We start from the raw sequence: 26,028 nt of genomic DNA, 5'->3' as shown, positions 1-26,028 counted from the left end.
AAAATAGCATTAAGGCTGAAAGCAGAAATTTTGAAATAGAGGGATTATGAAATGCAGCCGCTTAAATTAAAGACTGGAGACAAAGGACTGTTGAACAGTGAGGTCTTTCAAAGGGATCTGTTTTCTCAAGCTAAAATCCTACAGCATTCTCCTCACCTCACTTTACACCCCCACCATCGTACTGAATATTTTGGGTAGGAAAACTCAATATAAAGGTTTTAAATGCATTAAATAATGTTTCCCCAAAAACCTATAGCTGCATCTTCAGAGAGAAGTATTTTTTAAAAAAAACATTTCTGCATATTCATTCTTAACACATACACAGTTATGCATAGGTAATCTTTATTATGTGTTTGATTATTATTTTTCTTTCATTTTTAAACGTGTAGATTTTGCTTGATCATCCGTGCCCTTTGCTACAGTGCTTGCCCAACATACCATAGCTGTACCTATCTGCAAATTGTTTTGCCACGTGCAGAGAATAAAAGCTTCCAGAACACAAATTACTGTTAAGGAAAAGAAGGGTTTATCTCAATTGTATTAGGGAAACTATTAGCCACTGCAACCTTATTTTTGTTCTGCCAGTGAAAAGGGCTGCATTCAGTCTGGCAAAACTGCATTCAGTCTGGCAAAATTACTAAAGTTATCAAAAGACACTGAATTAACAGCTCTGCAAATCAAGCAGCATAAAATCATATGTAGTAAATAAATAAATAAAACATAACCAGAGGTTGACTTAAGTAAAACAGCCCTGCATAACTAATTAAACCTAATGTGATAGAACTTGAGACAATGGGAAATATTTCATTTGCATTCTGTTGTTCCTGAACATCTTTGTTATAGATACTGAACATTTTTTAATCTATCTGCCTGGGGGTCACAATTGACTTCTAACAACTACCCCTGAAGTTTTTTTGGCAAAATTTTCAGAAGTAGTTTGCCATTGCCTGCTTCCTAAATCTTTCTAGAGAGGAAGATTAGTCACCTTTGTGCCTAAGGTAGGACTAGAACCCACAGTCTCCTGGTTTCTAGCCTGGTATGTTTAACTGCTAAACTAAATGGCTCTTTATTCCTTCCTTTTCTCTGTCCAAATGATATAGTGTAATGGAACATTTAATTATAAAAGAAATCCAAAGAAGATGCAGCAAATTCAGAATGCAGCCACTATTATGGTACATTATGGGACAACCTTACTAGACAAAATTCACTAAAAGTAGAATTAGAAATATAAGAGAACTGCAATTAGGTATCTAGCTAAGTCAGGCTATGTTTGTGGTAATAAGCATATGGAACCATTGAATTCTTCAGGTGTTACATTGAAGAACACTAGTGGGAATTCAGAAAACATAGACAGAATTGATAGCAACAAAATAGACAAACCACACATTTTGGATACAAGGTAGAACAGGTTTATATAAAAGCCTTTGACTCTAAATGCGGCCAGCTTGATTAATGTGATGTTAGGAATTATAATTTATTTGTATCTGGATGATAGTTGTTCACTTCCTATGTAAACATTATGTTGATTCTGGAGATTCATTATGTTAAAATATTTAAGCTAGATATAAAGGCTGATAAAAGAATAAGATTCACTTTAAAAGGAATTTTACTGATGAACCTAGTATTATCTATCCCCTTGAAATGAAGATTCCAGATTTTCATTACAAATCAATAAAAATGTGGCCAAATGCCTGTGAGATGACATAAGACAGTGACAAAATAATTTCTCACCCTCTGAAAAAAGTATACACCCCCTGCCTTTTTTTTATACTGTTTTTTTTCTGGTTACACAGCTTGTTGTTATTTCAATTTCAAGACTCTCCTAATGCACAGAAACTCTGGGTGGCTTACAGTGAAAAAAAGTTAAAAGAAATATAGCACAACCCTGCCAAACAACTAATGTTAGAGGAAAAAGACTAGAGGACAGACCAAAACAAAAAACAAAAAACACAATGGGGCTCAACCACCACCTAGCCTAAAGTTTAGAAGAATAACCAGTTGCCTAACAAATTGTGGAAATTAAAAAGGGAGTAGTATGCATTTCTGAGGGGTCCCACTGTTGCCATTCTTTCATCTTTTCACAGTGTAGGAATTTTATTTGAACTTTTATGCTGGTGACTTGATTTCTAGTAAGCTTGCAGAAAACAAAAAAAAGATAATAAAATAGCCTTAATGTACTAGTGAAACAAGTTTTAAATTGTAAATAAATTTACTTAGTTCCAGTGGTCTTGTTAGAAATAAAATATGTCCTCATATGTTTTACTTCAGTTAAATATATAATCAAGATGTGAACAACTTTTTATAATAATCTAAATATATTGGTCATTTAAATGAGATACAGTTATGATATAGTTGACTAAATATTATTTTTCTTCCAAGTGGCTATATTTTCAACAATGGAACTTCAGTAAGAGCTTCAATGATTTCTGCCCCCAAATCCAATAAACTTTCAAGCATTATCAACTGATGGACCTAAGTAGTATACCCTCTCTGTTTTACTGCTTGTTTTTTGAGTTTGAGTTACCACAATCTAAACATATTTTAAATTGGCTTTAAAAGTGACCTCCTGACTCGATTCTAAGTTAGAAAGTATGTGTCACTATGGAAATTTTATTGTGCTTGACATGCTAATCTATGGGTTATTACTTTCTTTTGCTGGCACAGTTTTGGATTGCTTTTATCTTAGATGTCACCTATAATTACTATGGTTGGGTACCCTGTACATTTTATTATAAATGAATGTAGAAATAAATTGTCAGAGGTAAGCAGTAAATCTTAAAGGAGTTGCATATAGGTTTATTTCAACATGCCTAAAAAGTAGTACAGTTTAAGCAGGATCCATGACTGTATTGCATTACAATCAGAATCTTCACAATGAGAAATTCAGGGAAAGAAAAGTATTTAAAAAAGTGGAAGTATACAGGTGACAAAACCAAAATATTTTAAAAACATATAGCTGACCCTATAATATATAGTCTCTATTACTGATTCCATACAAATTCAAAAATGTGTGCAGATTGCTGTCAGATGACTCCAAACAAAATGTATTTTCAGAAGGAGAAAACAATACCTTCTTAACTTTGCTTCATGGTATTTTGTAGATATGATAGTGGAAACAAGCTCATGGGAAAAAGCTTAAATATAGTTGTACTTATTAAAGAATATAGAAGAGAAATCTACCAAGTCATAATATTCTTGTTTTAATAAAAGACTTAAATGGACAATATGTTTGATAAATCTCTTTCAGTTTAAATTGATTAAGTTTAGGCACAAAAAACAAGTTTTGTTCCATCTTTTATAATATTCATTAACCACATCTATATCAAATCTATATAATATCTATATCTCAAATATCTATATTTCTATAAAATAATTAGAAGGCTCATTTGCGATTATATCATTCAGTTAAAAAAACCTAGCTCTGTCTTTTATCTAGTTCAGTTGCAGTTGTGAATATGTTAAGTAGGTAAACAGAGTCAATAATGAACCACATGAGGGGTAATAAATTGAGGCTCAATTTAGACAAGATATTCACTAATGGATAGTCAGATCATGGAAACAGGTTTCATACTATTCTGAATGGGGTTGGATTTTCATTTAAAGATTAGATTTGCAGTTTTAATGTTTTTAGATTCAGCAGTCTTGATGAATCCATGAGGGACACCTGTAGCTTAAAATAAACTATGGTGTGAGATCAAGTTTATAACTTCTGTTTCGAAAATGGCTTTGCCAATGATGATCCATGAGATGATAACATCTAGGCCATAATGTTTCAGCACATTTGACTGCTGCACTAATATAAATGGGGTAGTTAAATTTCACAAATTTCATGACTATAAATTCCGATTGGAAGAGTGCTCTGACTCTTGTTCTAATTTGAACATTACAAGTAATAGGTTACTGGGAAAACTCTTGATTCTAGCAGTGACAGAAATAAAATCATTGACTGATTGGACAGACTAACAAAAATAATTCATACCTATAACAAGGAAAATGGTGTCTGCATGAATGATAGATATCCATTGGCCTCAACTAATCCCTGGTCAAGTGTTTTCCTGAGAGTCATACTTTGTTACAATCATATACTAACTCTTTCCTACTTTTTCAGTTTTTACATTTTTTTTTTGTATTTTTATTGTATATAAAATACCTTCTGACATCAGACTAGCCCTTACTGTGTTGAACTTTAGGAATCCTGTAACATCTTGTTTTGAAAAAGCTTTGAGGAATCTGATCTAACTTGGGAGTCCACATCCTCAGTTATGTTTGGAGGCTTATTGCTACTGATACCAATTCTTTGTATTAGCAGTTTGCTTTTGTTACTATTGTGTGTGTTTTATTTTGTTTTATTATTTTAATTGTACTATAATAGATTTTAAACACATTCAAAGGTTACTGTATTGCTGGCATACAACCCAGGCTAAATAAGTAAATAAATAAATGTGAAATAGTTTTAAAGCTAAGGTGAAATTAATACAATTGAGCGAGTCCAGAAGTATTTCATGAGAAGAGTACTACGCTCCTCTGCTCGCAACAGAATACCCTATATCACCAGGCTTGAAATTTTGGGCTTGGACAATCTTGAACTATGCCGCCTATGGTTGGACTTAAGCATAGTACACAAAATTATCTGCTACAATGTCCTACCAGTCAATGACTACTTCAGCTTCAACTGCAACAATACAAGACCACACAACAGATACAAACTCAATGTTAACTGCTCCAAACTTGATTGCAGAAAGTACGACTTCAGCAACAGAATTGTCAATGCCTGGAATGCACTACCTGACTCTGTTGTTACATCCTCTAGCCCCCACTCTTTTAACCTCAAACTATCCACTATTGATCTCACTCCATTCCTAAGAGGTCTAAGGGGCGTGCATAAGTGCATAATTGTGCCTACTGTCCCTGTCCTATTGTCCCCTTTTATTCATACCTATTTACTGTATTCTTACTCATGTTTATACTTATACCAATTATCTTGTAAGTGATTGACAAATCAAATAAATAAAATAAATAAAAATAAATAAAATAAATAAAAATAAAAATCAAACAATTATGCTTGCTCTGGATTTCATAAGAAGGCAGCCTAGCAAGCGCTATCACATCTAACTTTAAAATATCCAAATATTTACTGAATGGCAGCAAAGATTAAGAATTATTTTTGTGTCACAACTGCTATCTGAATGTTTATAGTTCATGAGCCAATAGGCCATGAGCCAATAGGTCCTTCAGGCCCAAGCAAGATTTTTTTCCACTTGGTTATTAGCATGTAGAGCTGCCATAAGTACCTATAAGATTGCTTGTAGGTCTGTTCATCTCTAGAAGCAATGAAACTCTGAATGGTGTCCACAACTTTGCAAGAAACTGATAAAAGGAAATGCCAAGGAAATCAGCTGGTAAAGGAGGACTGTATCAGCAATGAAACTGATGGATCCAAACACAAACCTTGAGAAAATGTGATGGCCAATAATAGAATAACATCTCCACCTGCAGACCCTGCTACATTCTACACCATCTACACCAGGGGTGTCCAACCTTGGCAACTTTAAGACTTGTGGACTTCAACTCCCAGAATTCCTCAGCCAGCAAAGCTGGCTGAGGAATTCTGGGAGTTGAAGTCCACAAGTCTTAAAGTTGCCAAGGTTGGACACCCCTGATCTACACCATCCTTTTAACCATTTTTTTATCATTCTGTAAGGCAACCAGAGTTGTGAGGTACTTGGCATATAAATTAAACAAACAAACCTCATAGCATATAAAATAGTCAAATTATTTTTATCAATCATGTTATTCTTTTTTTCTGGAATTATGGCTGTGGATTATTGTCTACAAAAATAATTGTACTTTTTAATTTCTAAAAATTAAAACAAGCATTGTACAATATAATTGATAAAATAGCATTAACCTTTTATTCCTAGCTTTTGAATGAAATAATAGACATAGACATTAAAATACTTTGTTATTTATTACACTATAAACCTAGACTCATGCATTCCAAAAGTCATAAAATGTATAGTTCATTACAATTCTGAAGCTGCTGTCTTAATCTCTACAATCATACTTCTATTTTTGAAGCATACAAACATGACATAATAAAAATCATCATGTTCTATAGAAGTACAGGGGAAATCTGACATTTCTTTCTTGCTCTTGCAACATTTCATTATAATCCACGAAGTCTTAGATATTTCTGATGAATGAAAAGTAGTAAAACTGGTAGGAGATACTGAACCTTTGATGAAAACTTCTATAAAGTGATGACTTCTTCAAAAAAAAAAAAAAAAAATCAAGAAAAGTGCATCAGTCTTTCAGACTTCTCATTGAAATGCCCTGGTTTGTCTAAGCACTTTGTTATGTGCTATGACATCCTCATTTAAAATAACCCAATAAAATAAAGTAATATTCTAATGTCTAAATCCTCCCACAAAAGATATATTGAATAACATTCCAAATCTTCAATGAAATTTTTTCAAAGCAGGCTACGCTATTAATACTGTTTCAAAATTGTGCCTGATACCTTTCAAAATCTTTCATTTTGCACATAATAAATTAATGTAGATCAGGGGCAACTGAAAAAAAAAGTATTGAATATATAAAATTAACAACCAATTTAAGTGCACTTGAAAAAGATTTAAGTACATAGATTTTGACTTAAACATATGGTTGGCCCTGAAAGATTGACTACTTAGTCTAATGAAATAGTATAAATTGGAAAAATCTGAAGAACAGAAGACAAGTGGTAGAATATTTTTAATGATAGAAGACAGAGCAAAGGTATAATTGCAAGCACTTACAGGGAAATTCTTGCTAGTTCAGCAATGTTTAAGCTGCTAACTGTATTGTTAGCAAACGTGATTTCAAGTTAGATATTCCAAAATGCATTGTATCTACCTTAACAGAAAAACACAAAGGTAGCTGCCAAAATTCATTAGAATAAATGCGAAGAAAAAACAAATTATAAATGGCTTGAATTTATTGTAAAAAGGAGATTGATTCTTTTTCTGTATTGTTGGTTACAGAACTTTTTGATATTGGGGTGGACATCCAAAATTGTGCAAAACAATTGTCACAAAAAACTTTGATAGTAAATGGTGAAGAACTGTAAAGTAAGTATCATGAGAGAATTTTGTCAATACAATGTCTCCATTGCTTTTTACCATTTTAGTGACAGCGCTCATTAATATCTTAGATAAAACAAAGCTGAAAAAATATGAAAAAATATCTCACCTCATATAAAACTGTGTTATTCCTTGATTAATAAAAATAAATAATTATGATAAAAGCAAAAATGGGCAAGAAAAATTAATTGTATTGCATCATTTCCTTTGCTTATAGTTTTGATAACCTTATTGCTCTTCTCAAGAGATTAAAACAAAAACATCAAGCTTATGACGTGAACATTAGTTTATTAAATTAATGAAAAGAATTCTGTAATTTATGTTAACTTTTGGTGGTCAAATGACCCAAACATTAAAATGGGTGAAATAAAGCTTTTAGCATTGACATCACAATGAGTATCCCATAGACTACTGTGAAGACATAAACCCAGGTAGATGAAACCTGAGGCCAAATAGCTTAAAATGGTACAAAATTTACAAGATGAAGTTAGCACTAAAGAAAACAGCACTGATACAGAAATCAGAGGCAATAGCAGACACATTGAAATATCAGACCACGCTATATATTTTATATTTGAGCCTTCAACCTTGATTAAAGGTTGATAAATACTTTCCAATGTTTACAACTAGATCATGTGGCGATCTGAAGTATATTAAGAGTTATTAATTTGATGGAGGACTGATAATCCAGCGTGATCATCTCATGGCACATACATATGAACTCTGGTTCAAAACGTTGCACAAAATATTTTTGCGCAACTTTTCATCAAACAGTTCATCAAAAATTAGAAGATATATTGCTTACTGCTGTCTCAAGCACAATACTCTATTAATGTCAGCTCATGCATTTCGCATACACGTGGTCTAGTCCGGGCAGCTAAGGGCCACCTCATTTTCTAACTACAATATGTTAACTATATATTGCAGTTGGCAATGTTTCCCCTTGTTCTTTCCTTATCATTAAACATGTTACAAATAATTATTTGCTTTCAATCCATATTTATTTTTCTATTTTTTAATCTGCCTGTCTTGACACATTAGATGGTTCTTTATATATGGCCACTATGTATATGGCTCTTTTAGTGTTTTGTTTCCAACACAAAGCAAGCACTTGTCTTGCAAGATTAATTAAGTGCAACAACAAGGCTGCCAACTCTTGTGGCTGTCAGCAATGTGCAAAGATTCAAAGCTAGCAAAGCTTAAAGAATCAATAATGTGTTCTCAATTTTTATAGGCTTTTGTATGAGAAAATGGCCTTCCTTCAAAATATTTGGATAAGTATTTCATTGTACTATTCTTCTCAAACCTTTCTTCTGGTAGTATATTAGCTTTTGGGTCAAAGTTAAATCTAGAAGGACTGAATAGCATCTCTATCAAATAAACTCAAGGAAGCATTGAATTGATTTACTCATGTTAAGTCATGGTTTGCATTAACTGTGGCTTGCTGAAGAAGCTATGGAGTTGATTCATCTATTATTAATTGTTAATAGGTTAAAAAGTAAGAAACTGTGAGTTCGAGGTGTGGCTTGACCATGAAAGCCAGCTGGGTTAATTTGGCCAGTTATTCTCTCTCAGCCCAAAAACAACTCACAGGATTGTTGTTGTGGAGAAAATAGAAGGAGGAAGATGTGTTGAATATGTTTGCTGCCTTTACTTATTTGTAAAAAAATAAATAAAGGCAGGGTATGAATAAATAAACAAACAAACCAGAGATTGGGCTAATTACTATTCAAACCTAAAAACAAGGAACTCTATACTATGGATTTGCATGATGGGTGGGTGAGTCCTATCTAGCTGTCCCCTCATAATAGGCTGTTAACCACACTGATACTTACATCTCTAAAGAGAAACTAGGACATTTATATATTTCTTTAGTTTTATAAAAAGAAAACAAGAAGAAAGACATTTACTTTGTTAGTCTTGATTTTACTATTGGCAGTATTGAAATTATATGCAACCATACTTGGAACATGATGAAAGATATAGTTTTAAAATGTCTATTAACTAAAATGAGTGTGCTATTAGACTATCAGTCTTGTGAAGAAAAGCTAATTAAAAGTTTCAGCATGAGGAAAGATGTTGATTAAAATTGCTATGTTAGAGATTTTTAAATAATCATGCAACATCATTTTCCCATTTGTGATTAGCAGGAGGTTAAAACAAACTAAAGAAAACACTTTTTCATTTATCTATCAATATGTAATTCTTTGCTATAAAGTGTTATGATGGGGAATTGCTGAGAGAATAATGTAGTTAATATTTTAATAAAAGTTTACCTAAAATTTATTTCATGAACTGAAATGTGGACTAAATGCAACTAATGTTCTGATGCTGATGTCTGGAAAAAATAGCTACAAGAATGAAGAATATTAGGGATAAAAATGCTTACCGTATTTGCCGGCGTATAAGACGACTGGGCGTATAAGGCGACCCCCAACATTTCCACTCAAAATATAGAGTTTGTTATATACTTGCCGTATAAGGCGACCCCCCACTTGGAGGCGGTGCGGCGGAGGCCGGCCTCTTAGGAAGTACTTTTGTTGCATGCCCAGATATGGTGCTGCCTGCGTTGGTGGGGCACTTCATATCGGAGACCTTCCACCGTTGCTTTCCCTTCTCCCTTGCTGCCGCCCGTCTTCCCTTTGCTTTGAAGGTAAAGCGAATTATTTTACAAAGCCTCCCCTGCCGAGAGGGCACCCAATAACGATGGGAAGCTAATTTCCCGGGGCCTCTTCCATTCCTCCCGACCTCCCTACACTGCGCGCCTCTGACGCGCCGGTCCCCCTTCAGCCCAGCGACCTTTTCCACCTCAAAGAAAGGCCAGGCGGGAGCCGCTCGCAGCGGAGCAGCCACCACCCTTAGCCCGCCAGGGGAGAGCGGGCGAGGTTAGCGCCCGCCAGCCCGTCCTTCCTGCCTTTGGAGGCACCTGCACAGAGCGCCTCCGCGGCTCGGTTTCCCCTACCGGCGGGTCCTCCTTTCGTGCGGAGGGCTGCGGGGAAGCGCTCGCCCGAGAGGATCTCTCCTCTCTCTCCCCACAAGGTCAACATCTGCGCTGCAGAGAGAGAGGGCTGCAGCCGGTTCCTCCTGCTTGCTGAGTGGTGGGAAGCCACGGCCCGCCCGTGCGAGATTTAGCGAGGGGCAGGAGGAGGCACGCACACACCAGCGGCTCACTTTCCCAGCTCTGCCCAACCCTTATGGCTCTGGCGCGGCCCTGGCAGGATGAGCGGAGGGTCCAGCGGGAGGTGCTCGCTGCCCGCCAGGGCGCGCCAGAAGCCATAAGGGTTGGGCAGAGCTGGAAAAAGTGAGCCGCGGGTGTGTGCGTGCCTCCTCCTGCCCCTCGTTGCCAAATCTCGCACGGGCGGGCCGCGGCTTCCCCACCACTCAGCAAGCAGGAGGAACCGGCTGCAGCCCTCTCCTCTGCAGCGAAGATGTTGACCTTGCGGGAGAGAGAGGAGAGATCCTCTCGGGCGGCGCCTTCCCCGCAGCCCTCCGCACGAAAGGAGGACCCGCCGGTAGAAACCGAGCCACGGAGCGCTCCGTGCAGGTGCCTCAAAGGCAGGAAGGACGGGCTGGCGGGCGCTAACCTCGCCCGTTCTCCCGCGTCGGGCTAAGGGTGGTGGCTGTTTCCGCTGGAGCAGCTCCCGCCTGGCCTTTCTTTGAGGTGGAAAAGGTCGCTGGGCTGAAGGGACCGGCGCGTCAGAGGCGCGCAGTGTAGGGAGAGGTCGGGGAGGAATGGAAGAGGCCCGGAAATTAGCTTCCCCCACGTTGGGTTGGGCTGCCTCTCGGGCAGGGGAGGCTTTGTAAAATAATTCGCTTTACCTTCGAGAAAGCAAAGGGAAGACGGGAGCGCCTGAAGCCAAGTGTCTCCTCAGGGCTCCGGTTGCAGGGAGGAGCCCTGACTGGCCGCACGTGACGACCCGGGCGTATAAGGCGACCCCCAGTTGGAGGCATGATTTTTAGGGCAAAAAGTCGTCTTATACGCCGGCAAATACGGTATGTTGAGTGAAAATAACAAAACCAATAAGAAAAACCCACAGTATACTAGGAAAAACATATGTAAAAATGTATAGATATGAAGGAACAAGCTTGGCAATTTTAAGAACTTTCATGTGGATTTCCTCTGAATGGGTCAATTAAAATGGTGTATACTATTATAGATCTGGGTAAATTGAAATTAGAAGTAGTGATATCCTTTTCTGTAGAATTGCCCCAATGATAGGCTTTCAGTAAGACTTCATATTATTTAAAATTCTTGTGTGTGTGTATGTATGTGAATTTCAGCTTAATTTGTTATAGTTATTTATTCCTTGTATTCAAAAATAATCTTTTAGCATTATTTATGTCATAGAAATATCCTTGATTCAGCTCCTAAAACAGATAAGACCCTTGTGATCAACATTTGCCTGACATTCCAAAATGAGAATAGAGATAGTGATATTATTCATGTAGGTGTGATATAAATGATATCACAAAGCCAGCTGGGTAATCTTGGGCTGATCACATTATCATACCCCGAGGAAGTAAGCAGAGACAAGCCACTTCTGAAATCTTTACCTAGACAACTGACTTGTCTAGGCAAATGCCACAACTGACTTGTCTAGGCAAATTATTGAAGGTAATAAACCAACCAACCAACCTTAGCAATATTGTGTCCCGTTGATATGTATTGCTTCTCTCCAGATGCTTGATCTCCAGATCATACGCTCAAGTGTTGTTGTTGTTTTTAATAATGAGAGGTTACTGAATATGAGGCAGACCATTGTCTGGTAGAATTAAGAAGGATTAGGAAAAAACGGTCATAGGAAAAAAAGGAAGTAAAAGAAACTAGTACTTGAAAATTGTAATAAACAATGCCTTACAGATATTGGAGCAGTTTTGCCAATAAATTAAGGTGTTGAAGGTGAACAGTTTTAAGTTCAAGTTTAAGTTTCAACTGCAGTAAAACAAAACATTGTTAACTTACATTTTTTATACAGACTGCTGTGGACTGATCTTGCTGACATTATAAAAATACTTTTAAATTATTTCTAAGAAATTCATGCTATAAATGGTAATTTCACTAAATTTCATAAAGCGAAGGTATTGGGTGCAGGTTGAAGCATTTAAGAAATTGTTGACCTCTAGATTGAAACAGCAACAATAAAATAATATTATTTCTGCTATTACACTTCAGGCAAGGTATATAATGACTTTAACATAATGAATCAGCATTATTCAAAATATATTAGACCTTTTATTACACCTTTTATAGTATGCAGTCAAAGGTTCACTGAGGAACAAACTTACGCACTTAAAAAAAAACAAGGTAGCTTTTCTAAACTTTCCAATTTCCACCCTCAGCCTTATATAACTATGGTTTTGAAACATGATAAAAATTCTGTGAATGATTCAAGCAACCATCTGATTTCTTCATTAAATTATGCCAAAAAAAAATTCAATAACACAGGTGCATGAAATATTGCCTTCTATTGTCTATCCTGTAGAGTCTTGAAGGCTGACAAGCCAAGGATAATATTTTAGAATTATATTCAGAAAGACTGCAATTGGCAGTGGTGGTCCTATTGGATGTATAAAGACATTTTAAAATGCTGGATGAAATGGAAATTCTTGGAGCACATTTTGGCCCAATATTGATTTCCTTTTTTAAAAAATTGACTGAATTTAAATGTAATATTTTATAACTTCTGCCAATCTGATTATTTACAGATTTAATAATTTCTTCATCTATTAAGAGGTCTTCTTGAACTCATTCATATTATCCTTTGTTTCCTCTATATATAGTTTGATTCTGAAGCTTTTGGCCTATTTTATCAAATACGTTTTCAAGTTGTAAGAATAAAAATACAAATTTTTATTATATGCTGAAGAGTTATTATATTTTAGAGATAATCAGAAGTTTTCAATACTAAATTTCATTGATGAAATCTAGTAGTGAGCAAAATTAGTAAAATATTATTGTTTATTGGAGTAAATGTAATATAATATGTTAATATGCTATAATGTAGACTAATGTTAATTTGGGACACTTTTTCTTTGCGGGATAAAAAAATAATCAAGATGGCAGCTGTAACAATAATTCCATCTATTTCTTACCGGTACTGAATGTCTATTCACATAAAATGACTGCAGTCATGTGGTTGCAGCCACCATTTAATTTTGTTTGTATTTTGATTTCCCTCTATCGGTTAATAAGTAACAACCAGCATTCAAATCCAACTTAATAAAAGGAAATTACTTCTAATAGGGAAGAAGAATTTGAGCTTCAGGGTATAACAGAAATAGAGTTGAAAAAGGTCTTGGAAGTCTTCTAGTCAACCACTGTTCAAGAAAGAAACCCTATACCATTTCAGATAAATGCTACCCAGTCACCTTAAAAACTTCCGGTGTTGTAAACCCACAACTTCTGGAGGCAGTTGTTCCACTGATTAATTGTTCTAACTGTCAGGAAATTTCTGAAGCATTTCAAACATCTCCAATCTGTCTGGTAGGAAATGCCTCTTTGTAAAATAGCTGTTCAAGAGTGTACAAGTTCAGCAGTTTTAAGAAAAACACAAATACAGTAAACTTGTAAGGTAATTGGAAAAATGAACCAACAAAATGTGTGTTCTATATCAAATAAAATTTGTTCCTTTTATTTTTATGGGACTAAAGTTACACAGAGACATGTTTAGTTTTCCCTACCGTTTTACAGATCTGAGTATTATCTTCATTCTGTGTTTGTTATTAGGAAAGAATGATTCTCATTTATGTCTAGTTACAGTGTGTTATCAGTTATGTGCCGAAATGAGGCTAATATTATGTTTAGATTAAAGGATAGTTTGGAATAGTTTAGTTCAGTTAATTACACATTTTTTGCAGAATAAAGGTAGAGAAAATCCAGAATGATTCAGATAGAAATAAAAATATTTTGCAAGTGGGTGAAAAGAACAGGTTCCAGGAGAGTGAGTAGAATTAAAAATAATAGCAATAAAATTGTTTTCATGAAATGAAAATGAGGAAATGTTGAATGGAGTATTTTAGAACTTGCTTTAGAATGCTTCTGATACCATGACAGATCAGACTGAAGAAGAAGTTGTAAATATTACTCTCCATGGATAGAGTTGACCAGTCTTTTTAGGCCTGGAGATTGGTCAGTATTACTGTGCTGAAACTTCCAGAAGTCATAAGAATGTGTTAAAAGTATATATGTTTAATTACCTGTAAGTTTCTCACTGTAACCCAGAAATTCTATCTCTGTACAATGTTAAGAGAATTAACATACAATATGCTTCCTTTCCCTTGATACCTGATATGGTTGTATTGACATTTCAAAACATTTGCTGGATTCTTGAAACCTTTTGTTTTTCTTTAGTGTGTCAGTTATTCTAAAAGATAATAACTTCTTGTCTGCCCCACATTTATTTTTCCAAATGTTAGTGGAATTAAATATCCCTCCCCCCTTGAAGCCATTGCATCCACAATTTTATAAACTACATTTTGTTTTGGTCTAGCTTGCAGGATTCCTCACCCATTATTAATAAGAAACCTGCATGAGTAAGAACAGATGATCTGATGAACTCTGAAGTTTTCTAAATCTCCCTGTAGTTACTTGACTCTGTCTGACTCTTTCTGGCTTATTCTTCAGACATTTATTGGACATAAACTTTCATAACATTTTAATTAGAAGAAGAGCTACACTCAACCTAACAGTTTTAGACCTCTTGGCAAAGAAGACTCCAAGAAAGCAGGATTAAAGTGATATTTCATTCCTAATGGGCTGAGAAACTGTTTTATGGTTGCATATACTCTATAATATATACTTTATGTTCAGTAAAATTCACATGAACTATCAAAGTTTTCTTGAGGTTGCCTTGTTTGTCCTTAATTAAAATTTTTAGTCATCACATTTCACTATATCTTAGAGTTTTTCTTCCTATGAATTTTTACCTTTTAATAGAAAGTAGGCCCTAGGCTTTATAAATGGCTTGCTCCTTTGCAGCATTTGTTTTGTAAAGCTTCCCATTCCTGGAGATGTTACCATTTAAGATAAGATAAGATAAGATAAATTTATTGTCATTGTGCTCAGGAACCTGAGAACAACGAAATAAGGTGCTCTTTCGCAACATACAACTAAACAACACCAAAAGATGTATACAAATAACAATATAAAACAAATTAAAGCAAATAACAATTTAAAAACTGTACAACCAGGATATATGTGTTAAGACCACCAGATTCATAACTCTGCATTTAACCTGATCACAGCACTTGGGTAAAAGCTATGTTGAAATCTACTTGTCTTGTCTTTCAGCACTCTATATCGTCTTCCTGATGGTAGGATCTCATTTAAGAATGAATGTCTCTGTGTTGTGGCTTTGGGGACACTACTACTTGCAACAAATGGCATTTTTTCTAAGCATTCAAATAAAATAAATGGCTGGACACCATATAATTTATCTACCCTGAAACAAAGGAGATGACAGAATGACTTTAGATCAGTCAGTTTCAACCCATCATATTTCACAGAGTTGTTGGGAAACAAATAGGTTTTGTATACCCTTATATATAAGTGCATGCAAAATAAAAATACTAAATATTAAAATTGTACCTTCTAATCTGAATATATATGCCTTAAATATGCCATTCTCAATTCTTCCAAAATATGCATGTGTAAAAGGCTCCTATTTGTGAAATACAGTAGGAGAAATGCTTGAACCCTTTTCTGCTGCACCCTCACATTAGAAGAACTTGCTCAGGAAAGAAAGGCACCAGGCACATTTAAATGGTGCATGGCTACCCAGCAGGATAAGTTTGCTTGGTATCCATGAAAAAAAGATGTTGAAATTAATTAACAGTTCGTGTTATTTATCCTCCCCTACAACTGGGAGGATGCTATGTTAAACAGTTGCAAACTAAAAGGGCAACATGCATATTTTTCTTACAAAAATAACTTTAATAACAGCTTGATATAAATCAGTTGTCTTCTTTAATAAGGGAAAAAAAGGAACTGGCTTCTCTTTATATCAACTCCCAAATTAATTTCTTTCACTGAAAAAGGGTAACAGCAACCTCCTACTCCTATGTATTACTTCTGTAGGCATGTAGTGTCACCGTCTCATATCTCTGTATTTGGAACTTTCTAATGAGATCTCAAAATAATTTACTCTAGCAACAATTCTAATTAGTTCAGAACAAAGTTTAAATGGTTTAAGCTGATTAGGCACCTCCTACTTATACACATTTTGCTCCTCATCTTGGTTAAATGAATTTTACCTGAATTTTAAATTCACGGTCATTAGTTATTGTTTTAATGCTTTATAAATTATTTTACTAAATGACTGTAAGCTGCCTTGAGTTGCCTAGGTGTCAAGGAAGTTTACTAAATAAATAAATAAAAGCATCTACTTTTCAACATTTCTTAACACCTTCAGTGTTAGTTAAACCTACAGGTTTTTATAGCTAGTGATTGACAGATCACAGATTTCTCACTTTGCTTTATTGAGAAATGAAACTAGTTTGTATGAGCTGAAGAGGTAAGTACAACTAGCCAATGCATAACAAGTTAATACTTTTCCCCATAAATTGTTTTAGGGTTGAAAGGTAGGTAGTCCTGACCTGATTGTACTTTGTACTTGGGGGGAAAATCTCAAATTTGCAGAATCTGTTCTTCCAGTGTAAATAGCTGAGTGAATGAAGTGTTTGCTAATTCTGTAGACAGTCATGTTTAACTTCATCATGCAATTAATAGACAAATGCTTTTGTGGTGGCCGCTTAAGCTGTTTAGTAGGCAGGATATAAATATACTGTATAATAATCTGAAAAAGAACCAAGTTATGTTTAATAAATTCACCAAAAAAAGAAAAAAATTATATCTGGAGATGAACCAGATGTAGTAGATCACATCTACTCAATGGAAGGTAGCATAATAAAGGAAATTGAATGTTGTGTTAAACGTGATTGGCAGGCATTCAGTAAGCTAAGCATAATTTTCAAGAACAACGTCCCTCTATGCCTGAAGAAAAAAGTTTTTGATCAGTGTGTGCTTCCTGTTCTACCATATGCTGCTGAAACATGGACATTAACCTCACAATTGATACAAAAGCTACGACTGAAAAAAGCCATGAAAAGATACATGCTCGACATTAAAAGACAAGATAGAAAGACCTGAACATGGATTAGAGAACAAGTAAAAGTATATTATATCATCAAGAGAGTAAAAGAATTGAAATGGAAATGGGTTGGTCACACAGCAAGAAGAACCAATGGCAGGTGGACCAAGCAGTCATAGAATCAATCCCACTGGATAAAAAGAGACCTAAAATGAGATGGAAAAAGTATTGAGGGCCCAATTGGCAAAGGAAAGCTGAGGACCATATTGGTTGGAACCATACGGAAGAGGTCTTCATCCTGCAGTGGGTAGACAATGGCTAAAATAAAGATGATGATGAATATGGACTCTGAAGAAGCAGGATAGAAAACATATGCTTTGAATTTTAGTGTTAAAGAAGACTCCTGATAAATAGCAAAACAAAACAAAAAAGATAACCAAACAAATGATCTTGAGACAGAAATGATCAGGCTGAAATTATCACACTTTGGACAGCTTAGCTAAGGATCCAGCTCTCTGGAAAAGCTTATAATGCCTGGAAAGGTGCAAGCAAACAGAATAAGAGAAACAAGGTAGATGAATTACAGCAGCAATGAATGCAAAGTTGGAAGACTGGAAGAAGCAGGTGGAGGACAGATCCTCCTGGAGAAAAAAAATCTGTCCATGTGCACACTAAGAGAGAACACTATGTTGATAACTTATAATCAATTAATTATTCAAATAATAACAATGAGTTATTGAAAGAATGGAGAATTTCAAACTCTGCAGATGCTAGTACAGATGGCCAGTCATAAGAAATGTTGAAGTGGTAATTCAATATTTGGAATACCCCTATCTTCTACCTGGCTTACGGCACTATAGTTAATGAGAAAGGAAGCTCCCTCCCTTACATGCCTGGAGGCACCAGCTTGAGACAGACCTCACTTCCATTTTGAAAAAAGTGTTCTTGATTGTTCTTGATTATACAGATATGTTATGGGTAAATGTATCTGTCTGCCTATTTGGAGAGTAAGAAAGAAGTGTTCATTTGACTCTCTGCTTTAGAAAACTCAAGTAGATTTTGCCTGAAATGAATTATTAGTTTATCTCACCTCTCTAATATCTCCAATTCTGTTGATTAATTTCTTTAAAGAAGCACAAAAATTAATCAAAACATTACCCGCAAGCACCATGGAGCATATTCAATTCATATTTATGCTTCAAAGTTTTTACAAGCTGCTTTCCATCTGCAGAAGTAATGGAGCAAAATCTTCTTTTTAAGTCCTCTGGGGAACCAAGATTTCTCACTTTTCTTGCTTCACAACAAGCTAGGGTTACCAGATATCTGCACAGCCAAGACAGATGGGTAAGAGATGGCAGTGAAGGAAGACACACAAAATGTTTGGTTTTTCTTGGCATCTACAGCAAAACTTAAAGTAAAAATAGCAAAAAATGTATTTAGGCCTATGGGTACAGAACATGAAATTACTTTTTCCAGCTTCAAAAAACTGTTTTTTTTAATCACAATATTTTTCCAACAAATCTTTATTTTCAAGAACACATGCTGGCAGTAATCTAGAATAGATAAAATGGTTTTCAAATTTTATCATAGAAACATGATGAATCATGTTATCCATATACTACATAAATGTGTGATCATAGTTCTGGAGGGCTGAATTGAAGCCAATGTCTAGACTCAGGAAATATTGTAAATGTAGTTTTCTCAGTCTATCAACAAAGGAAAGAAGGAAGCAGAGAATTTACAAGGTTACAATATGAAAGTTTGAATTATTACTGTTTTGAAAACAGTCCAAACTAAAACAGTAACAAAGGTACTAAAAACCTGGACAATATTTGATTTTAACTCTATATCTGAGGAGACAACATGATGACAAAAAAGGAGGACATTTGCCTTGCTGGATGTTTAGTAATCCTACAGCAGACAGCCTGGAGATAAAGCAAACTTGGAACTTTCATGCAACAGTGTAAAAAAAATATGACTTCAATTGCTTGCAAAACTCTTGACTGATATGCACTTTTATTTAATGTCCTATCCTTCGCTTGCAACTCAGCATGTTCTTGAAATCTCAAAGAGGCACCCTTTTGGATTTGCAGGAATTGGGACATATAATATATGAAAAATCCTGATTTACAAGCCTGGTTTCTGGAAACTCAATCATGCAACTATTTCAGATTCAAACTAGATGATATGCCTTAACACTTGGTAAACATTCTATGTGCGGTGGAAAATAAAGGAAATCCCTCAAGATATTTCTACTTTTGCTAGCAATTCATACACATCTCCTTTACTTCTAGCATGATAGCTTTAAAAGACATGTGTTTCCAGAAGTAAAAAGAGAGGTGATAGCTATCCAAACTTTAATATATCACCATGGAATCTCTACAGGTTTTTTTAATCTTCATATGCTCATGATAAACTAATCATAAGTAAGCAAGTGATGTTCCTAAACTATATTACAGTCTAGATTTAATACCTTCATAGATGACTGCTTCTAGATGAATTAATATCTGATGCATTTGAGGGACTTTCACCTGAATGGAATCTGGCTTCTATTTCCAGTAATATATCTAAAAACAATGTATTTCAATTTCCAGGCATTGTTGAACAAAGAACCAGGTTTCTGCTTAACTTCTTGTCTGGTTTTTTTTGGACATTGATCAGTTTCATGTTTGGCACCTTGTGAAATTCCTCTTCCTCCTCCCCCCCCCAAATTCATTCCCCATTCCAAAAGGGGTTTTAAGTTAAGTGTCTTTTAAGTTAAGAGCTTTTAAGTCTCTTCATTTTCTTACACTGGATTCATGATACTGACAAATCCATCAAAATAATAACAGTTTAATTTGTTTGCTATGAGTTGGAAATGATAAACTTCATATGATACAGATCCCAGTGCATCTTATTCCTTGATAAGTCTGCATAAGATTAGAGAATGAATGTAGAACACATGATGCAAGGTGTCATCAGAATCCATCCCTTGTTTTAAAAGTCATATTCTTGATGTAATATCCCTCTAAGCTGCTGCACAAAGTTTGGTACCAGAAAAAATATTTTGAACAATTCATAGAGAGTATAGGGAAGTAATAGGAAAAAATGTTGCTGATACAACTATTATATAATAAGAGCTGACGCTTGGATGTTAGCAGCAACAGGTGTCTTTCCCCACATTTACTTATTTCTATCTCAATTTAGGTAAGCAATAACAATAGCATTTACACTTGTGTACTACGCCACAGTCCTTTACAGCCCTAAGTTTACAGAATCAGCATATTGCCCCCAAGAATCTGGGTCTTCATTTTACCTACCTCAGAAGGATGGAAGGTTGAGTCAACCTTGAGCCTGGTGAGATTTGAACTGCCAAATTGCAGGCAGCCAGCAGGCACAGAACTAGCCTGCAGTACTACATTCTAACCACTGTGCTATCATGGTTCTTAAGACTGTGGTTAGAAGTTAAGACCTCATTAACTGCTACACCCAAGCAAGCAAAATGTCAGGCTGCCATTCCAAAATTTTCCTCTTTGTTCCATTTGGTACCTACAATAAACGTGGTTTACATTACAACGGACTAGCTGAAATGCAAGAGGAGAAGCAATATGCCATATGCTCATAAATAAAGATCATTTGACTCCTTTGTGTGCTTTATTGGCAGACATTTTCCATTCATTTAAAGGAAAGCAATCCCTGGTTTTGCCTCATTCTGCAAATGGTTCCTTGAGTGATAATTATTGTAATTATTACTCAGTTTTAAAGAGTATCAACATTCTGCTATGGCTGCAGCACAGCTCCTGACAGGATGTAGGAAATTATAGGCTGGTTTGCTAATATCAGTTTGTCAGATAAATAAGGAAAGCAATGGTGGAAATAAATCAAGCAGGGCAGGGAAACACTTAAGCAGCTTATTTTTTAATACACCTGTGTTTCACTATATACTTTGCCTTGAATAAGCACATTGAACTCAGTGTGGTTTCTTTTTGATTAGCTATCTATATAATTTTATTATTACATTTAATCATATACCCACTTAGAGTAAACCTCAATGGAACCAATAGAAATGTATAAAATAATGTTAGAGCTGAAATCTCAGGCATACATACTTCGAAATAAGTAGGTCACTGTAAACCAAATCTGGAAGAATTCAAATAAATTACATGACATCTTTGCTAAAGATATCAAAGTACATAAATATGAAGTTTTGGGGTTGATATATAAAGACCTGTTTGTTACTTTTAAAGCTCTATATAGCTTGGGTCCAGAAAAAATGCATTCTTCTGGCATCAATTTGTCCAATTGAGGCTATTTGAGGAGGATTTCAGGTTTGCTGATGGTGGGGGGGAGGAGTGGCAAACCTGGAGGCAGGGTGAAAAGAGGGATCAGCCTAGAATCCCTATGTAGCCACAAGCAAACTATGTCCAATCCCACTTGAATGCCATTGAAACTTATATGTAACTCGAAGCAGGTGCTGACCATTAGTTGAGAAGATTCTTCTGCATAAGCTATGGTAGTAATTCAGTTTAATTGAAGCCTCAAATATGGACCTGGTCTTTCTAGCCTGACAAGCCCATTCTTAGGTCCCTGGAACACCTTCAGGTTAAGTTTAAGGGACCTAAGCCATTTGTTCTATTTTTAAAAGGCCTACAACGAATCTATTTGGAAAGCCTTTAATTATTGAACATTATAATGTATTTTTAATATTTTTTTTTATTTTTGGCTGATTTTGTTGTTCTCTTTTTATTATAAGCTCCTGATAAAATCCCATAGTAAACAATATCTAAGTTTTATAAACAATAAAAATGAATAAATCCTGTTCCATAAAGAAAGTTTTCTTATTCCAAATGGAGTTATGAGCCAGTGAGATGAAATATATATATATTATCAGCAAGAGTATTTGACATGAGCAAAACATCAGGCTTGTGGCAATGGCAAAATCTTCCTTTTTCTCAAGCTGCATGAGTTTACTGACAAAGCAGTCCACTTTAGATAATAGCAGCAGCTATCATTCTACTGCCTCTCTGGCAATCTCTGCTTCTAATGTTGTAATATAATCTAACACAGAAGTGTATGGTGGCTTCTTGCCAAAAAAGCAACGTTTTTTCACAGAAAAAAAGTATGACATATAAAACACCAATGTCTATCAAAGACTGGAGGTACAGCATGCTGCCAAACAATCATTTGGCAGTATGGAAGAGTGTGCCATATATTCAAATCTCAACAAATAAATGCTCTGTCTTACATATTGGCAAAAAAAATCAGAAAATAAAATACAAGCTGAATAGTCAAGATCTTGTTGATGACCCAAGCTCTGTAAAGGACCTTGGAATACTCACCTCTAATGATCTAAGTGCTAGAGCACACTGCAACTACATAGCCAAAAAGGCATTAAAAGTTGTTAACCTAATCCTACGTAGCTTTTCTCTGGTAATATCACACTACTAACCAGAGCATACAAAACATTTGCTAGACCAATACTCGAATACAGTTCATCAGTCTGGAACCCACACTACGTATCTGATATTAGCACAATTGAGAAAGTCCAGAAATATTTCACAAGAAGAGTTCTCCACTCCTCTACTCGCTGTAGAATACCTTATGCCACCAGACTTGAAATTCTAGAACTAGAAAACCTTGAATTACGCCGTCTTCGGTCTGACTTAAGCATGGTATACAAAATCATACATTGCAATGTCCTACCTGTCAATGAATACTTCAGCTTCAACCATAACAACACAAGAGCACACAATAGATACAAACTCAAAGTAAACCGCACCAAACTTGATTGCAGGAAATACGACTTCAGCAATAGAGTGGTCAATGTCTGGAATACTCTACCCGACTCTGTAGCTTCTTCCCCAAACCCCAAAAACTTTAACCTTAGACTGTCTACTATTGACCTCACCCTTTTCCTAAGAGGTCTGTAGGGGGCGTGCATAAGCGCACCAACGTGCCTACCGTCCCTGTCCTATTGTTTCTCTTATTCTTTTATTTTTCTTATATGTAACCATTTCATGTATTCACAACTATGTATACATTTATACTTATTATCTTGTAAACAATTGGCAAATCAAATAAATAAATAAAATAAATAAAATATTCGGTGTTTTCATAATGTCAAGATTTGTCATTAATGTCACAGTTGCTGGCTGTGTGCTAAACTGTTGTGATAGAAAGTACTAAGGAAGTAAATTCCCAGGAGGGATGAGGTGCATTCCAGAGGAGTAAGAGGCAACCCAGTCCAGATGTTACATGTGAAAGAAAGAAGATGAAGACAGCTGCTCCTTAATAGTTCATAGAGTATATTCAGATAGTGTATTCAGATTCAGATAGTAGAGTCCTCATCCTGGCAAGATTTTGTCTATAGGGGATAACAATAAACAATCTAATTAGGAAGAATCACCATGTGTCACTCTTGGTTTTAGGCCTCACAGTTATATAGTAACTTCATTCTTTCCCCACCAATGTGTTAAGATAGATTTCTTAAACTGTTGCCCTTCAGAGGGGTTGAACATACACTGTAATTATGCTATTAATATAAAAGTTGTTGGCCATGTCATTTTTGTTATAAGATAACTAAAATTATTTTATCACACATCTGGAGGGCAACAGCTGAGAAAAGTTCTCATAGGCCTATACAGTATCATTACAGTTTAACACTTCTGCTAGTGTTACGAGACCTGGGCTACAAAAATCCAGATGGCGGTACAGAGTGTCAAGAATTACTGGAAACTCTAACTTTTGCTGCTTTCCAGAGGTGGTTTAGATGTTTATAATCCAGAGCAGATTTCTGTTATTGCAGTCATCCAAAATGTTTGTTATGTAGAATAAATTTTGGTTTTGTTTTCCATCCAATTCCTTACAACTAACAATTACTTCAGATTTTTATTGTCCATTTCAGATCTAATGAAATATTTACTTATATCCTGCTTTTTTCCAGCAAATGTCTTTATATGCAATTATATCTTAACACTCATTTTTAAAGTGAGGCCAAATAATTCCCTAGATATTTTGTTTCAATAATCTGGTAATGAACATGAAGCTGCTTCTTAAATACCTTGTCAAGCCTTCAGAAATGGATTCTCAGATAATGAGGTTCTAAGTAGGCATTACGAATGCAGAAGCTAGAGAATTTAATGTATCTTCAGGCAGCTTCCTTGACATTTGTCATGCTCCTTGCTCCATTTCATTTTTTTTCCATTTTTTAACTGCAAAGCATTAGTTTCCATCATGTTTACTTCTAAGAATATTCTTGGTGTCCATTGGGAGCCAGAGGCTTCCTTAGAAAATAAAAGTACCCGTTTATTTGAAAATTCCAAATGCATCCACAAATCCCAAATTATCTTACAAATTAAAACCAAGATCTTAAAATGAGCCTTGGGGGCTCACTGGTTAGAATGCAGTTTTGCAGGTAAAGTCGGCCCACAGCCTGGAGTTCGATTCTGATGGGGTTCGGGGTTGTCTCGGCTTTCCATCCTTTTGACGTTGGTAAAATGAGGACCCAGATTGTTGCGGGCAATATGCTGACATTATAAACCACTCAGAGAGTGCTATAAAGCATCATGGAACAATATATAAGTCTAAGTGCTATTGCTATTAAAATAATCCAGGAAAAGCATCAGCAAACAGTGTGGAGTTTTCAAAAGAAAGGGGTTGTAACTGCATCTAATTCTGCATCCCAATTTTTTTTCATATATAATTCCAAGCCATATTGATGGTGTTACATTTATTTATTATGCTGGAGAATCATATAGTTAATTTGTACTTCTCTCGTGCAATATTCAAAAAGAAATGCATTAGAACAAACTTCAGCCAAACTAATATCTTTCTGCCTCTGTACTGTAAGCCATCCTTACCATTTGAAAAACTTTAAAAGCTGCATCTGTTCTGACTAGCTTTTAGTTCCATAATGAATTTTTAGTTAATTTGGGATGAGGGTGGGTGGTGAGACTGATAGAACTGCTTTGCAAATGAGAATTTAACAAGAAAACTGGTTGCTGATAGCATAACTGTGGCATAATAATAATGTTTAACTTTGATTGCAATTTTGTTTCCAGAAATGCTTTTAATGCACAGGCACTAATTTTAGAAGTGAAATGATGGAGAACTAGGTTTTCTTTCCTTGTACATTTGGCAAATCAGTATGATATATATTATCAATAGGATAATCTTAGTTTACTGTGACACATGTAAACTGGAGAAAGTGAAATCTATTTCCATTTTGTAATAAATGTAAATGCTAGCAATTGAAGATAAGGAATAATCAAGATCCCTTATATTTACATCCACTTCTGGCAGACTTCATTAGAGCTGCTTAAAACACTAAATGGATGAACTGAATCAATGAAGCTTCAGTCTAATCACCCATCAAAGCAGATTTGCAGATCAAAGCAGCAACCTGCTTCAAAATAATGATTGATTGATCATTGATTTATTGGCTTTTCTGCTGCTTTTGGAATTTTTCTATGCAGGGGTGGGATCCGACAGGGTTAACTACGAGTTCGGTGATTTATGAGATTCAGTAATTTACGATGTGCTTCCCTGCAATCTGCCGGCGCACCTGTAAATCGTCATCAGCACGCTCCATACAGAGAAGAAGCCTTTGAAAAAGCCCCCTTTTTCTGCTTTTTAAACTGCAGCTGTGCAGTTAAAATCAGGAAATAAAGGTCATGTAAGAGCCCGGGTAGATGGGTGGGAAAAAACATCAGCAGACATAGAACCGGTTCTATGTCTGCTGCTCTTCAGAGCTACCGGTTCTACAGAGGTGGACAGAACTGGTAGAAACCCACCCCTGCTTCTATGTACAAAGCTGCAACAATGCCACATAAAGATGAGCA

Source organism: Notechis scutatus, chromosome 4 (assembly GCF_049901735.1).
Source record: "Notechis scutatus isolate UNSWTSFEM ecotype Mainland chromosome 4, rNotScu1.2, whole genome shotgun sequence".
NCBI lineage: Eukaryota > Metazoa > Chordata > Lepidosauria > Squamata > Elapidae > Notechis > Notechis scutatus.
This window is presented reverse-complemented; position numbering follows the sequence as displayed.